At 41.0% G+C, this 17,597-nt stretch overlaps 1 long non-coding RNA gene across 1 annotated transcript; it reads left to right on the forward strand.

Moving 5' to 3' along the window:
- The first annotated feature begins 1,702 nt into the window (after positions 1-1,702).
- LOC109381322 (uncharacterized) lies at positions 1,703-7,126 on the forward strand. Its single transcript, XR_002123697.1, has 3 exons — positions 1,703-1,732; positions 2,505-2,657; positions 6,047-7,126. It is a non-coding gene; the product is annotated as an uncharacterized LOC109381322 (long non-coding RNA).
- Positions 7,127-17,597: the final 10,471 nt, after the last annotated feature.

Consider the following 17,597-nt stretch of genomic DNA (forward strand, 5'->3'; position numbering starts at 1 on the left):
CTATCATTACTGATTTGCAGGGAGTAGAAGACTATAGGGAGTAAATATAGAAGAATAAAGACAGTCATGAAAATTTCCATAAGCATTATTATTTGGGAATAATTGATTTCAAGACAGAACAAAATGCACAATGATTCTCGCTGTCATTTTCAAACACCATGCGTACTCATTTGAAAGTGAGCACTTTGTATTTATGAATTTGAATTTGGGGCACTTTCTCCATCATGCCTGTTTCCGATTTTCCATGCCCCTTCCTGCTCAGGCTATTTATGCAAATACACAACCCTGAAGCCAAGATGCAACATTTCAGTCCTCTTGACAGTTGGGCTGGAGAGCTGCTTGCAACCATTCCCTTCCCCCACCCCCTCGCAGGGCATCTTGTTTTTCACCCTCTGTAGCTAGGAGGTTGCCTATCTCGTGTCTTTTTAGAAAAATCACTGATTATGTTTACACATTCACCTTTTACAAAGTAGGTTTTGAGTTAGATTAAGCCTTGGTGGCTGAAAATCTAACATTTTCTGAACATTTCCCTCAAAACCACAACCATCTTTGGCAGCAAAGAAGCTGAGGGATGAATAGGCTTCCATGTTGCTTGGTTATAGACAGGGAGATGCTGGCAGAAATTTGCAAGCATTTGCATATATACAATTGTCTGTCTGATGTTTGCTTCCTTGCTTGCTCTCCTCCTCTGCCCCCTGTTCTCTTTGTGCAGTGAATTACTAATACAAACACAGATAATGAAATTTCTGATCCCAGCCTGAACAGCCGACGCACATTTTGGAAGGTATCTGGGGAAAATGGATAGGTTCTCTCGATCTTGTTGCTTTATCCAGACAAGGAAATGAAGAGGAGAAAGTAATTACAGGGCCTTGTCTTTGAAGGTAGAATGAGTGGCACTGACAGGATTTCTTTTCAGAGAATCTTGTAGAGATGCTATTTTCTTGTTAATACCAATAGGTATTTGCCTGGAAATAGAGTTTACTTATTAAAACGTGTGTTCAGCAGATGGGACGCTCGCTGTCCACAGGAAGCAGAACAAGTTCTGTCTGTCCTTGTGGCTTCAGAACAGAGTGTGTCTAGTGGCAGGTGAAATTTGCCCCCAGCATTGAGGCATTCCCCCAGGGAAGTTATGATAGTGCAAATCCTAGAGGCAGTAGGAAAGTAAATTTGCCCCCGAAAGCATCTTTTGGTGAATCACTGCTCCTGCATACCCAGGAACCACCAGTTTCTTAAAGCAGAAGCATGACTTTCTTGGGCAACTGCAAGTGGTGGTTCAGTGGACCTGATCAGGTGATGCTAACATCAGTGATACTGAGCTTGCCTGACCCCAGAATATATCCCTAACAGCTGTTAGAAAGTTCCCTGGAGAAAAGGGCTGAAAGTCAACCTATATCAGAAACTTCTTAGGGTAACAAGCAGCATTTTCTTATACATTTCCGTGCTGTGGACCCAAAGTTAATGCCCTGGTAAGCAAGCAACTAAAATTAAGCCCGTGCTTTCTTAAACAAACAATCAAATGAATAAACAATGAAGTTTTAATTGTCAATGTACTATGTAATTCACAGCATGCCATGATCACCTTGAGTTCCAAAAATGCCTGTCAGCTCTTTACTTCTTTTTAAATAATCTTTGATTTTACCTATGGTTGACCTTTTATTATATGTCATGTAGTAAACACCAGTTTTGTTTGTCTGAACAGGTTCTAAACAACCCAATTTTGTGTTGACAGCTGGTAAGAAAACAACAAATATTTGCTTTTTATTTCATGTAAATATGTGCATGCTGTCAAACAAGACTGGCTTAAAGAGGCGAAGATTTTGTCTTTCATAGCTCAGTAAGGGACAGCTAATCTATACTGCAAACAATTTTAGATGTAGAACCACAGTGTGGAAAACACAGACCTCCCACTGACAGTAGTAGAAAACACATTTGGCTGAAAAAGGTTATGAAAATGTTTATTCTGTCGTACAGCCTAAAAGATGTTGGGAATAGAATAAAACGGAGAGAAATGGCTTAGAAGACTGTTCTCACAGCTATCACTCTATTGGAAATTAGTTTAGTGGTATTATAACACTTTAAATAGACATATCTGAAATAACTTTACATTTGAACAGGGTTAAGTAAAAAATAGTGGTAGCATTATTTTAGATAAAGTAGGTTCATTTTTTTTGAAATCACTGATATTAAAGAACTCATTGGGCAATAGCTGGGCTCTTTGCTTTCTTTCAATTCTTCGTGGCATAGCCTTTATAGCCCATAAGGAGGTAGGTAAAGGTATACTGCTACAGCTGCAGTTATGTGGCAGAGAAATGAATGAAAGAATATGTCTCTTAAAAATGAAAACAACGTTCATTGTAATGGTGCTTGTTGGACTGTATACACTGTGGAGGTTTAAGCCAGTATGTGAAATTCATTTGTAGATGTAATAGGTACCAATCTGAATATGAAATATTCATTATGTGCCATATTGCTTCTGTTTGGACTCATGCTGTCTGCCATTTTAGGTGGGATGGTGGACCGATTTCCCCCTCTGACTTATTTCCTGTTGCACGATGCCTACTGTGCAATATTACTGGGATATGTCAGCCGTGGAGCTACCTTACTGGCATGACTGTTGTCCCCACTCTCCTTTCTACAATGAAGAATTCACCGTTCAGGTACTGCCATCTGCCTTATACAACACACTTTATAACACAGAAGGAGAATTTTAATAAGACCTCCAAAAGGTCTGCTGCCATTTTTAGAGGGAAGGTTTCCTACAAAGGAAACACATGGAAACTCCCAAGAGAAAGCTGTTGAAAACACCCCCAGTGAGAGGAACTGGTGTCATCCCATTTTATTGTCTACCTGTCACCACAGCCTTCGCCTGATGCTGACAGGCTGCTCTTTTCTCTTGTAGCCAGTGCTGCTTAATGTCATTTTCTTGGTTGAACGTCTTTATTTCTGACTTGTTACAAACCATTAACTAGTTTCCAGTTTTCACTGTACTGGCTACTTTTGACTAGTAAGTCATTTGGCATAACAAGGTTTCCCTTTATCTTCCTGCTAAAGAAAATCTCTACATGAAATGATCAATCTTCCAATTTTTATGAATCCTAGCAGATAGGAAGTGCCTGTCATTGGATGCAAGGCATCTTTTCTGAAAGCATATTCCATTTCACATAATAGAACATGACAGACGCACTAGGTAACCATTAAGCTTCAAGGTTTCAAACATTTTAAGTGAAAAGCAGAGAATTTTACAAATATGCTCACTTGTGATGGTTTCAAATAAACATACATTGTTTTTAATTAGATTTGCTCGATGAAATGTTTCAGACATAAAAAATTTTGAATACGCTTTGAAAAGCACTCAGTGCTTTAACAGTTGTCGATCTCTATAAACACACTTTTAAAGTGTAGTTATGTGTAGCATTGCTAAAAATGAAGACTGGCCACTTTGGACACTGATGTTAAAAATAATATATGCCGACATGTGCCTTGGTGACATTGCTAAGCCATTAGAAGCAACTTAGACTTTAGTTCGCTTTTGGATAAAGCTACACACACATGAAATTAATGTAGCTAAAACTTTAGATAATCTTTTCCTAGATCACTCTATATTATTGAAGTTTTAAAAGTATACTTTAAAAAATGTACTTAAATGTTATGAGCAAATCTATTAATGAAATGTTACACTGTTTAAATCCTTAATATGAATATTTATTGATTCTTGCCTAATTAATGGATCAAGGAGTTTCAAAAAATCAGTCACTGGCCTAGCAATTCTACTCTAGAACTATCTTAGTGAAATCTATCTTGTGAAATGGTTGAACAAGTGCATAGCATATATGTTCAGTGTATGTGGCATTGTTTTTTAATTGTGAAAACTCTGAGCTAGCTTAACAATCAATTAATAAGGGAATGGATAAATGAGCCATGGTACCTCTATAAAATCGAACACTACGTTGTTGTTTAAAAAATGAGCTACAAATGTATGTGCTAATTTAGGGAATGTCTTTGATATATTGTTGAATGAAAAAAGCAAATTGCAGCACCGGATAGCAAGTGTGATACCATTTTTTTGAGAGTGGGGGGAACTCTCTCTCCTCATCTCCTCTACCTTTGTGTGAGCATAGAACATGGTCTGGAAGGATAAACACCAGACAACCTCTGGGTGTGAAGGAATATAGGAAATAAGAAATACCTGATTGTTTGCTTTATTTACCTCCATGTTATCTGCATTTAGAGTCTCTGATGTTTATAGACACTATGAGTTCACTTGACAATCTGATTAAATAATTTAAAAAGGAAATCTCATGTCATGGAAAGTATAGGATAACAAGAGATAAATGTAGCTACTTGAAATTGCTAACAAAGAAGCATGGCTTCCTTCCATTTAGTTAGCTCTGGCACGTAGAGCATGTGTGTCTCTCTATGTATTTTAACAACAGAACCTCAAAATCAGAGTGCACATGCTGTCAACCCTGAGTATATGTCATTCCAGGCAGCGGCAGTGGTCCTCAGTTGGTTTCTTGGTTCTGTATTTCAAGTCAGCTCATAAATTATTAATAGTACATGTGTAGGTCAGAGACACACTAACCCTGACAATCATTCCATAATATTCTCTCTTTAGCATTAGGAGAGAAGAGAAGGGAGTAATCAATATGCAACATCAGAGGTACATTTCTCATAGATATGGTATATGCACTTAGAAAAAAAAAGTCAGATCTTTACAAAAACCTGTCAGCCTGGCATTAATCTTGTATTATGAATAATGTGGCTATCTATGAATCTTTAATATTTTTTAAATGATGAAATTGTATGGTGTGCTCTACCAAAGCAAATTTGATAAAATGTGAGAATAGTTTGATCAATGAAGATGTTGATATACATGAATAAAAAAAATGTAAACCTAGCTCATTAAAGCAGAGAAAGGAACAGCTATACTTTGACCTTGGGGTAAATTTTCAGCCCCAATAAATTTAATTCTAGAATGGTCCATAATGCCTGGAAATTATTGTTTAAACAAATTATAAAATAATTGTTTGGATAAAACCATCACCCTCCTAGACCAGAAGCTCTGGTAATATACTACCAGCAACCAATATGGTGCTGGCTCCTAGTTTATAATAAAAACCATATCTGAAAATTCCTAACAAACACACAGATTAATGTTTCATGCATAAGATACAGCAGTGCTTGAGAGAGATTACGAATGCAAAGGCTTGTTAGAAATACTGTTATATTCATTTTTTCCCCCCATGAAGTAATCCTGGAATAATTTGCTCCAGATTTAATTTTCAGGGAAAGTAAGAAAAGTAGATCAAGAACTTTGCTTATAAAATTTGCCTAATGAAGAAATTTTAATCAGTGCTTGTTAAAATGGAGATAAAAATATAGTTTGTTTCTACAGATTCGAGGAGAATTAACATGCATCTGATTGTTAATATTTGATTCTTGTTTAATTATTTATGATATCAAGGAATGAATCTGTCAAGTAAATAATGAAATGCGTACATGCAGCATATGTAATTAGGTTAGGTGCATAAATCCAAAATGTTCACTTTATAGTTGTCAGTGTAAAATTTATTAATAATGAGAAATGGTAAGTGAAGAAAATTCTTAACACAATCTACCTCATTAGTGTGGATTATAGCAATTGTTGGTCAGAGAAGAAGAGGAGAAAAAGAAAAAGGGGGACAAATAGAAGTTAGGTTTCATTTTCTTAGTTGTACTTTAATTGTTTAAAAATATTAGTGGATTGGAGCACATTTTCCTTTCCCCTGTTTAGAAATGTATGATTTGAACGAATGACCTGTGGGTTTGAATGAATGCTACAAATGGAATAATTCCATATTGAAAAAATACAGACCCTAGGATTTCTAAACCCAAACAAGTATTTAATGGGGAAAATTCAACTAACGTTTGGGAAGGAAAAACCTACTTTTATGATTGAACTGTCAAATTCTAATCTTAAAATTTGGCTTAAAATTCACTAATGATGAAAAGATGGCAAGCAATGCAATATCAGCTGCACTCTTCCATTTTCCTCTTCCTTTACTAGCTGAATGGGAATGAAGGAGAGAAGCACTGCGTCAAGTATGTTCCTTGGACCCTGGGTTTGCCTGAGCTGCTGGGACAATTAAAGAAATAGACTTGAGAAGAACTCACATACCTGTGAGTGGGGCCTGATGGTATGTGGTACTAGGTGGGATCTCTGGATATGATGGGCTGGAGGTTAGAGGACACGCTGTCTGTCCCTGAGGATATAGAGCAAACCCTGCCCCTGCAGGGACCTGGCTGAGTAGGTGCCACCACCCCGTATTAAAGAATTTGACTTGATAACCTGGTTAGATTTAGTTCTGTCCTTAATGTTAATCATTAATTGCATTGTGTGGTGTAAATGGCAATCAACCAGAAAATAAGATAATGAGTTCCTACACTACTCCTAACTAGCCTGGAAACTTCCAGAAAGTTCTGTAAATTCTAGAGCCTTGCTTTCTTCACTTATCAAATTAGAGGGCTGTAATTCTGGCTTTGGTGGTTTATGATTCACAGAGCTAATACTGAAATACATTAGATTTTGTGCAAGCACTTCCATGAGCTTCTTGAAAAAAAGTGGGGAGAGAGGTAGTGTTATTATACGAACATTCATCATCTGACTGGGTATTGTTATAGAGACAGTTATACCTTTAATAGAAGATGGAAGATATAATGACAAAAGGAAGCCCATGTATTATTTCAGTAAATGATATGAATCTATTTGAATATGAAACTATTTGATATGAAACTATTGCCACCACTTAAGAAACTTCCGCCTCATGTATATAAAAGTTAAAAGAGAAGTAGAGGGCCTATTTAGGATAAGGAAGTGACATTACAAAACATAGAATGTATTTTGCAACTTTTCTACCTGCCTTGGTTAGAAGAGGGGAATGGTTATTTAATAACTTTATCCTCAAAAGCTTCTGTGATTTACAGGTTTTCAAAAGGGTAATATTCTGATGGTGAATAATCCAGTTGTCAAATTATTTGCTAAATCACAGGAATTATTTACTATTTTCCTGATCTTAATTTGCAGATGTGTACAAACTAAAGAATTTAGGGCATCTCAGACAAGAAAAAGCTAAAGGAGTTCATCACCACCAAACCAGTATTATAAGAAATGTTAAAGAGTCTTCTTGGAGGAGGGGGAGGGGGAGGGGGAGGGAGAGGGGGAAAGATAAAAAATATGAATAATAAAATGTCAATAACCACATACCTGCCATTATTTTTTTCTGTTTTGTTTATTTTGTTCTTTAGATTCCACATATAAGCAAAATCACATTGTATCTGTCTTTCACTGTCTGACATACTTCACTCAACAAAATACCCTTTAGGTCCATCCATGCTGCCACAAATGGTGAGAGCCCAATCCCTTCCATGGCGGAGCAATATTTCATTTTATATATGTATCACCTCCTCTTTATCCATTCTTCCATTGATGGACACCCAGGCTGCCTCCACATGTTGGCCATAGTAAATAATGCTGTAAAGAACATATGGATGCACACATCTCCTCAAAGTAGTGTTTTGGGTTTCTTCAGCTAAATACCCTGAAATGGGACTACGGGGTCTTTCTTTGTTAGTTTTCATAGTCTTTGTTTTAAAGTCTATTTTGTCTGGTATAAGTATTGCTACCACAGTTTTTGTTTTTTCCAATTTCATGAAATATCTTTTTTCCCCATCCCTTTACTTTCAGTCTCTGTGTATCTTTTGATCTGAAAGATCAGGGATCAGCAAACTGCGGCTTGCAAGTCACATGTAGCTCTTTGGGTACATTTCATCTGAAAAGTTTGCCAACCCCTGGAAGAGCCAATCCTGTCCCTCACAACAATTTAAAAATTATTCGAGAGCCATAAATACATGTTTACATAATCACCATTATGTGAATAATATCCTTTAAAAATTTTATAAATGAAACTATGATAGTTTTATTTTCATTTTCAATTTTACTTCAGAGTCACATGTACGTACCCAAAGAGCTGCACGTGGCTCACGAGCCGCAGTTTGCTGACCCCTGGCGGCTCTTCCATCTCAAAAGTCTGCTGACCCCTGTGAAAGACCAAAAGAGACTTCTGAAAGGCTCTCTTGTAGGCAGCATATGTAAAGATCTTGTTTTCTTATCCATTTAGCCCTCCTATGTCTTTTGATTGGAGCATTTAATCTATTTACATTTAAAGTAATTGTTGATAGATATGCAGTTATTATCATTTTATTATTCATATTTTTTATCTTTTTGTTTGTTTTTTTGTCTAAAAGAAGTCCCTCTAACATTCCTTGTAATACTTGTTTCATAGTGATGAACTCCTTTAGCTTTTTCTTGTCTGGGAAGCTCATTATCTGTCCTTCAATTCTAAATGGTAGCTTTGCTGGGTAAAGTAATCTTGGTTGTAGGCCTTTGCTTTTCATCATTTTGAATATTTCCAGCCAATCCCTCATGGCCTGCAAACTTTCTCTTGAGAAATCAATTTACAATCTTATAGGAGCTCCCTTGTAGGTAACTAATTGCTTTTCTCTTGCTGCTTTTAAGATTCTCTCTTTGTCTTTAACCTTTGGCATTTTAATTGTTATGTGTCTGGGCAACTTTGGGTTCATCTTGTTTGGGACTTTCTGTGCTTCCTGGGCTTGTATACCTATTTCCTTCTTTAGGTTAGGAAAGTTTTCAGTCATTATTTCTTCAAATAGGTTTTCAATTCTTTGCTCTCTTTCTACTTCTGGTACCCCTATGATGTGCATGTTGATATGCTTGATGTTGTCCCAGAGACCCCTTAAAACTGTCATCATTTTTTTGGATTTCTTTTTCTTTTTGCTGTTCTGATTAGATGTTTTCTGCTACCTTATCTTCTAAATCTCTGATTCAATCTTCTGCTTCATCTAATTGTTTCCATATAATGTGTTTTTCGTTTCAGTTATTGTCTTTATTTCTGACTTGTTCTTTTTCACGTTTTTCTATTTCCATTTTTATGTTTCCTATCTCTTTGTTGAAGTTCTCCCTGGGATCACTGAGCATCCTTATAACTAGTGTTTGGAACTCTGTGTCTGGTAAATTGCTTGTTTCCACTTTGTTTAGTTCTTTTTCTGGAGCTTTGTTCTGTTCGTTTATTTGGGAAGTGTTTCTTTGACTCCCCATTTTGGCTGCCTCCCTGTATTTGTTTCTATGTAGGGCTGCTATGCCTCGTGGTCATGGTAGAGTGGCCTTATGTAGTAGGTGTCCAGTGGGAACCAGTGGTGCAGTCTTCCTGGTCTCCAGAGCCAGGTGTTCCAGATGTATCCTTTGTGTGGGTTGTGTGTGTCCTCCTGTTTTAGCTGAGACTTGATTCATTTGCATATCAATGGGAGAGACTGACCCTCAGGCTGATTGGTTGTTAGGACCAGCTGTGACTACAGTGGAGGAGCTGTTGTACAGCGGCTGACCCTACAGAGCAGGGTTTGCTTTAGCAGGGCTCTGGTGCCTGCTCAGTCTGCCCTTTGGTTATGTGGTCCTTGGAGGGGGTTGGGTGATACTCCAGCCCAGTCTGAAGCAGGCCCCTGGGCATGCCAGCCCCGGGGCCTCTGGAGAGGGGACCCACTGCAGGCCAAGTTCAGCTGCAGTCTGTGCCCTGCCCAGGATCACCTGGAATGAGCCACAAAGCAATCCAGAAATGGCCACTGCCCATGCTGTGCTTGGAGGTGCCTTGAGAGGCCAAACCATGAACCAAGGCTGGCTGCCACTAGTGGTGGGCTTAGGGCTACTCAGCCAGAGGTACAGGGCACACTGAAGTCAGATGCTGTTTGTTTGGGTTTCATGAACCTTTGAGAGATTTTAGGAAAGTCTGTAGCATGAGCCAAGGCAGACGGTTTATATGGAAAAGCCACTGGAAGCAGCTTGGGTGTGCCCGAAAGTTGGAGGGGGTGTGTGGTCTCAGGGAATCATTAGGGCAGGGCAGACGAAAGGTGATAGCCTCTCAGATATAGCTTCTGCCTGCGTCTGCACGCAGGGAGGGAGAGGGCTCAACAAAGAAACAATGGCTTCTGCCAGCTCCTCTGTCTGGGAGAAAGCTGCTCCTCCAGCCCTCACCCTGCCGCCAGACAATTCAGTTCCTCCCTGTATGTCCCTTTTGCCTTTCAAACTGCTGCCCCAGCGCTGGAGCTCAGAGCGAGTGAGTCCATCAGCAAGTAAGTGTGTGCGCGGTCTCTTTAAGAGGAGCACCTGGGAGTGCAGCTGCCCTTGGTTTCACTCAGCCACAATCTCTGCTGTTTTTCACAGCCAGAAGTTATGGGGACTTCTCTCCCTGGCTCTGGGTCCCTGGGTTGTGGAGGGGCTGGGACCCCTTGCTCCTTGGGGAAGGGGGGGAAACTCTACAGCTGAGATATACCTCCCAATTTTTAATGGTCACACACGGGTATAGTACCAGCCTGTTTCGTGTCTCTGCCCCTCCTACCAATCTTGAGGTGGCTTTTTTCTGTTTGTCCGAGGTTGTAGGGCTTCGGTTCAGCTAGATTTCAGGCAATTCTCAATAATGGTTGTTCTGTGGTTTAGTTGTCATTGATGTGATCCTGAGAGGAGGTGAGCACAGCGTTTACCTACTCTGCCGTCTTGACCAGAAATCTGTACTTCCTCTTCTTGAATTGCTTGTTCATGCTTTGCTATTGGCATGATTATTTTCTTATTGATACATAAGAGCTTTTTATATATGAGGAACACATTTAGTTTTAAATGTTAAAATTACAGTTAAAAGAAAAAATGATCAGCATGCAAAGAAAGTACAAAGAGAAGAGTGTCTTGGCTGGTCTCCAGTTTTGTTCTTCTCTCTAGCAATAATTACTCTGAATAGAAATGGATTAAATGCTCTAACCAAAAGACATAGGGTGTCTGAATGGGTAAGAAAACAAGACCCATACATGTGCTGCCTACAAGAGACCCACTTCAGATTGAAAGACACACAGAGACTGAAAGTAAAGGGATGGAAGAATATATTTCATGGAAGTGAAAACAACAACAACAACAAAAAGCTATTGTAGCAATACTTATACCAGACAAAACAGAGTTTTTTGTTTCTTTTTTAGCTGAGCCATCCTGCTACCTGTTGGCAGCTCAGCGGCTGCTCAGCTCGGGCTGGACTCGAACTGCTGCTGCTCAGAGCTCAAACTCTTGAGCGAGCTCTTAACCAACTGAGCCACTCGGCCAGCCCCAGAGCTTGCACTCTTGAGTGAGCTCTTAACTGAGCCACTCAGCTGGCCTCAAAATAGACTTTAAAACAAAGGCTATAACAATAGACAGAGAAGGACCCAGCAATCCCACTTCTGGGTATGTATCCAAAGAAACCCAAGCATTAATTCAAAAGACAAATGCATCTCTATGTTTATTGCAGCATTATTTACAATAGTCAAGATATCAAAGCAATGTAAGTGCCCATCAATAGACGAATAGATAAAGAAGGGTAATATATATACAATGGAATATTACTCAGCCTAAAAAGAATGAAATCTTGCCATCTACAACAACATGGATGGACTTATAGGGTATTATGCTATGTGAAATAAGTCAGACAGAGAAAGACAAGAATACCACATGATTCCACTTATATGTGGAATCTAAAAAAAAAAACAAAATAAATGAACAAACAAAACAGAAACAAATTCATACATACAGAGAACAAACTGATGGTTGCCATTGGAGAGGGGGGTTAGGATGCTGGGTGAAAAAGGTGAAGGGATTAAGAAGTACAAATTGGTAGTTACAAAATAGTCATGGGAAAATAAAATACAGCATAGCAAATATAGTCAATAATATTGTAATAACTATATATGGTGTCAAGGGGGTCCTAGCCTTATCATGGATCACTTTGTAAGTTGTATAAATGTCTAACCATTATGCTATACACCTGAAACTAATATAATATTGAATGTCAATTGTAATTGAAAAGTAAAAATAATAAAGAAAAACAAATTTAAGGCAAAAATGGCTGAATTCAGTCAAGCATTAATATTGTTAAAGGAAACCTCTAGGTGGAATTCATACTATGGCTAATTACTTAGCAAAAAAAAAAATAGCAAAAAAATTATAATTTTACCACCCACTAAGAAAATTACCAGTTGAATTCAGCCAATTAATTTGCTAATGATTAAAGCCATATATACCATTTTTTGAACATGTATTTTGTAGAAAGAATCAATAGAAGAATAATCTACATGTGACTATTTTTTACTTTTAAATGATAAACCATCATAAATTGTAGAGAGATACTTTTATTTGCCTACCCAACAATATTCCCTTCTTTCTAGGAAATCACTACTTTCCCCTCCAATTCCAGATTCTTGAGAAGAATAAAAAAAATTTTTTTAAGCCAATTAGTTTTGGGATGGTTTGTATATAGGAAGAGATACATGACTGAGAGACTGGCTATAAAATTCATCTTTTGTTTTGATATTGTCTGTCCTATTCCCTGCCTTCCCTTCCACCCCCAATATAGCTCAGGGGTAAATCCTGATTAATTACTGTGATGATCAACTCATCTCCCTTGCCAGTGAAAGTTTAGAGATAGGCATTTTTGTGACCTAGTTCTGGCCAATGAAATATGAGAAAAGATCTTCAGAGGGGACCTTCTTAATTTTCCCACTCTTAAGAAATTTAAGAACAGTCTCACTTTTATGGTTAGATTTCCCACGTCTTCAAGTAATGCCGGGAACAATGGCAGCCGTTTTGAAACCTTGATAACTAGCTAAGCACATGTTCAACAACCTGAGGATGGCAGAGGAGAAAGTTGAGAAGAACCTGGGTCCTTGGCAACATTAAACATTATTGAGCCTCTGAATTAATCAACCTCAACACATGCTACCTTGAGACTTCCTACATGAGATACTACATTTTCCTTGTTGTTTAAGCTAGTAGAAACAGATTTTCTATGACTTTCATCAAAGTTATCCTAACGAAAGCAAGAAGTTAAGAAGCTTTATTGTATTACATCTAAGAGAATAGATAATCCTTATGTTGTGAGTGAAGGTTACACATTCTGCTGATAATATTATACTTATCACTCATTTTACTTCTTTGCATGATGATATTTAAGTCCTCTGCTATTTGGACATGTGCATTGATACTGGGTATAATATTACTAACTATGACTGAGAACAAATACTAGGTAACTCAGCATTTTGTGTCACTAAACATGAGGAATGAATGGGAAAGGTGGTATTTGATCTGGACCTGGAAGGATCAGTGGCATTTGAATAGTTGGAGGTAGGGTTCAAGGGCATTCTAGAGAGTTTGAAGTGTAAACGGTGTGTTTTGGGGGTATAAAATGGTAGACAGATAAGGCTGGAGCTGGTTGGGTACAGACTGTGGAGTGTCCTGAATGTCTTGCTGAGGAGGTTGGGCTTCCTTTCCTCAGTGGTGGGAAACATTTGAGATATGTGAGCTGCTCATCACTTATTGATTCTGGATGAATTGTTAAAGCATATGGCATGTATTTTATATAGGGTTTTTTTGCATATTTTAATGAAAAATGTGCATGATTTTAATGAAACAATAAAAATAAAATTTCCATTCTAATTTGGAGTCTATGTTTTAAAGCAGTTGCCAAGGGGAACTACTAAGTGATTAGTTAAGTAGCCACTGTTTTCCAAAACGTTCAAAACCAGATGCAAGTTCTCTAGAGAGGCTACGTGAAGGCCAGAAAACAAGGTATCAAAGGCAGTCAAGTTCAGAAACCCAGATGTTAGCAGGCACGACAGTTAGATGGAGGATATAATGCTCTAGGAGGGAAGAGGTGCCTTGCCTATGCCGGGAAAGAGATGTCTCAATGAAAAAGAGAGCTGGGGGAAAGCGGCTTACAGCCTTGAGACTGAATGAGGTTGCAGGTGAGTGCCCAGAAAGAGAAACTGGAGGTGTGAGGTTCCATTTTAAGCGCCTGGAGCAGACCCTCTTCAGTCGTTTTACTGATGAAGAAAGGAAAACAGCAGGGAAGAGATATTTCTAGAGATTTTCAAATTTCTGGAGTTTTTCATTTGGTTTATATTTTCTCTTGTACCAAAAGGGAATTAACCTTAAATATAACCGTGAATAACCATGAGGCATTGTGATTCCCCTATTGGTAGAGATAGGCTAGAACAAGGCTTGTCTAAACTTGAGCCCGCTTATTAAGGGCACTAAATCCTGCAAATCTAGCTCCTCAAAGAGTAGCTTTGCTGGCTGGCTCCTTCACGGTTACCAGGTGGTGAACACTATCAAACCACACATCACGCCAAGCTATCCAGCAGAAGAAATGGGAATGGCTCCTGTTAGTCTTTTTTGTTTTGTTTTGTTTTGTTTGAGCACGGAAGCACTTCCCAGAACCCCCCAGCAGATGTCCCCTTGCTGGTGTTGGCCAGGACTGGTCAGATGCTCTTTTCGGAGCAAGCCCTGGACAAAAGAAGGGGTTGAGCCAACAGATTTAGACTATTTAGGATTTACCCTCGGGTCACAAGGGAGGGGAAGGAATGGCTTGGGGGTGGGGTGGGAGGGAGAAGGAAGCGGGTGTGGGACAGCCCTGTGAGCGTCAAGAAAGGCCCAGAAAAGAAAGATTGCAGAGTGGCTGAGCCCAGGCTCTGGAGGGAGGCAGGCCTGCTTTCTCATCTGTGCTCCACCCCTTCCTAGCTGGGTTACCCTGAGCCCCTTGCAAGGCTTCGCTAAGCCTTGGTCTCCAGGAGAGCAAATAGGGTGGTTGTGGCAAAAATAATCTAGGTAAAGCAGTTGGCATAATGCTTTGCACATTATAAGCCCTCAGTAGATGTTTACTAGTATTGTTGCTGCTCCTACAGTTGTTATTATTAATGGAAGTGACCTAGCTCTTGTCCTTGAGGAGCTCACAAGGAGGCCACATGTAATAATAACCGGAGCTGTCACAAGGCAGGAGGCGACTTCTTGCCAGGGAGTAAGTCCTCACCTCTTTCTCTATGCCAAAGGAATGGAGGCTCTCTAAGGACTCCCTTTGGGCACGTCTTGCCTCTGTTCCGTGTGCATTGCTCATCTAGGCCGGGAATTTGGGAGGGGAGTTCCGCGCAGCGGGGCAGCATCGTACTGGTGGCAGCTGGACCGGAAGGCCTGGGAAGTAGGGAGCAGCACACCCCCTCACCTCTTGCTCAGTAGGCGCAAATGGGGCGCTAGAGATGCTGTCGTCCGATTTAATTACCATGGGACCAGTGGGGTTTACCTTCTTCCATCGGGGTTCAAGGTGATGAATCCTACTCACGGTGTACTCTATTTGCGTGGCATTTCCACGCATTAATTAGATGATCGTTAAGAGGCCAGGCATTTGCTTAACATTCACGAGCAAGTCTTAGTAGATCCTCAGTTCCCAGCCACCCCTACCCGCATTTCTTTTCCCAAACCCGGGTCCCCTCGGGCCCTTACAGCTGGGGCGGGGCGGGCCAGGCTCTGGGTGCCGGGGGCGCGGGGGCGCGGGGGCGCGGGAGGAGGAGCCGCGGGCCGTTCATTAAGTCGGGCGGCTCCCGGGGCCTCCGCCCGCCGCCAGCGGCAGAACGGAGGCAGGCGGCTGAGACGGGCAAGCCATTTGCATTCGCCGGCAGTCATTTTTATACGCGGAGGTAATGAAGTTGTCATCGGCGCCCTGAGTGTGGCAGAGCCTGATATTCAAATAGAGCCTCCGGTTCGTCCTGTCCCCCGCCCGCCCGCGAGCCCCGGATGAGCGCGCGGCGCCCCGTTTCCTCCAGGCGGCCAAGAGCGCTTTGTCTGCCGGGGCTCCCCCGCCCCGCACCTAGCACCCCGCTCCCCGCTCTCCGCCTGTCGCCATCGCTCTCTTCCCCGTCTCCCCCACCCCGTGTCTTTGTCTGTCGCCCTCTCCTCGCACCCCTTCCTTTGTGTCTCTGGGAAAGACGGCGTCAGATCCCAGTGACCCTCCCCGGGCTGACTGCCCGTGACCCCACACACCCCAGGCGCCACGGCTGCCCTGCTGACAACACATTTGGGGGAGAGTTGGTGGCAGGGAGGCCACCACCCTCACACTTCCCATGGCCCCCCTTTCCCTTCCCCCAGCAGGCCCTGGCTGGTCTTCATGTCTGTCTCCAAGAAAGAAGACCCAAGACGGACACATTCATTTCGGCCTAAGGTTTCCTCCCCTTCCTGAATGCATATTTGTGGTCATTTTTATGAGGACAAAAACCAAAACATATCCACTCACGCAGGCGGCTAAGAAAAGTCTGTTCAGCAGGTGCAGCTCTGGTTAGGAAATGAGGTGGAAAGCTAGACACACCTGCTTTGAGATAGGTGACAGACGACAGCCAGCATTTCAGCTACCCGGATTCATTTTTCTAGGCCTCTATAGCTGTGCTGTCCACTGGGACAGCCACTTGGCCACTTGGGCTCAATATGGCTATTGAGCACCAGAAATGTGGCTAATTCTCACTGAGATGTGGTAAGTGTAACATACAGGTTGGATTGTGAAGACTATGAAAAAAGGGTGCAAGCTGCCTCACTAGTCATTTAAAAATATTGATTGGATATGGAAATGATAACATTTTGGATATATTGGGTGAGAGAAAATATATTATTAAAATCTTTTAAGTCTGATTCTCTTTACCTTTAAAAAAAATGTGGTTACATAGAACATTTAAAATGACATATATGGCTCACATTTCTATTGGAGGATGCTGGTTTAGAGGCTTAAGACCCAAGGAGCTGTTCTCTAACGCTCTCACTTCACTTTGGCAGGTGCTTTGGAACAGGGCAGGGAGGGAAGGAATGTTCTTGGATCTTAAGCATCAAATGTCCCAGAAAATAATTAGGAAATAATTGGGATTATATTGAAGACCTTGACAACGCTGAGTAGAAAGCGGTGGCTTAGAGTGCATGAACGGGCTGTTCCGTTCCCTTTGTTCACTGTAAAGAAAGACCCACGCTCTCACCACAGCCGTGCCACAATTCCACGGCCCAACCGACTGTGTGTGAAGTTGGACCTCTAGGAGTGTTTTGTGCCTTTTAGGAGTTATTTGTTGCACACTAAACTTCCTGACATGCCGTTTAGAAAAGTGAATACTGTGTATGCACTGAAACAACTATCTCATAAGTATTTTTGGAGTATTGTTCCTTAGCATGCACAGGCTGCGGAGTAAGGGTTCCCGGAGTGTGCATTGACACGATGCGCTGCAAATGATCCAGGCACGGGGGAGTCCCCGGGCGTGCATTGACTCCACACACGGCCACCGCTCCTACAGGGCTTTTATGGCGCAGCTCGCCAATGATCCGTGTGTTAAAGACTCCCTAAATACACATTGACACGATAGACTGGAGTTGTTTGGGTCTATCGTGGCAATGATCCGGGGATAATGATGGTGTCTTATGCGCTTTCGTTGAGATTGGAGTGCTCACGGTCCTAATGGCAGAACCAGAACTGCCCCAGTTAAGTCCCGTTGTGATGCCCCGTGCAGAGTGCATGGGTTTTTGACCTCCTGCAACATGACAATGTGGCATTGCTAATGTTTGTTGATGTTTTCACTGACTCAATGGAGTTAGCTTTTTTTTTTTTTTCAAATGCACTTTTTGTAATTCAATACCTGGATGGGGGGCGGGGGAGGGAGGGCGCCACACAACACCACAA

The sequence above is a fragment of the Hipposideros armiger genome, unplaced genomic scaffold (assembly GCF_001890085.2).
Source record: "Hipposideros armiger isolate ML-2016 unplaced genomic scaffold, ASM189008v1 scaffold_47, whole genome shotgun sequence".
NCBI lineage: Eukaryota > Metazoa > Chordata > Mammalia > Chiroptera > Hipposideridae > Hipposideros > Hipposideros armiger.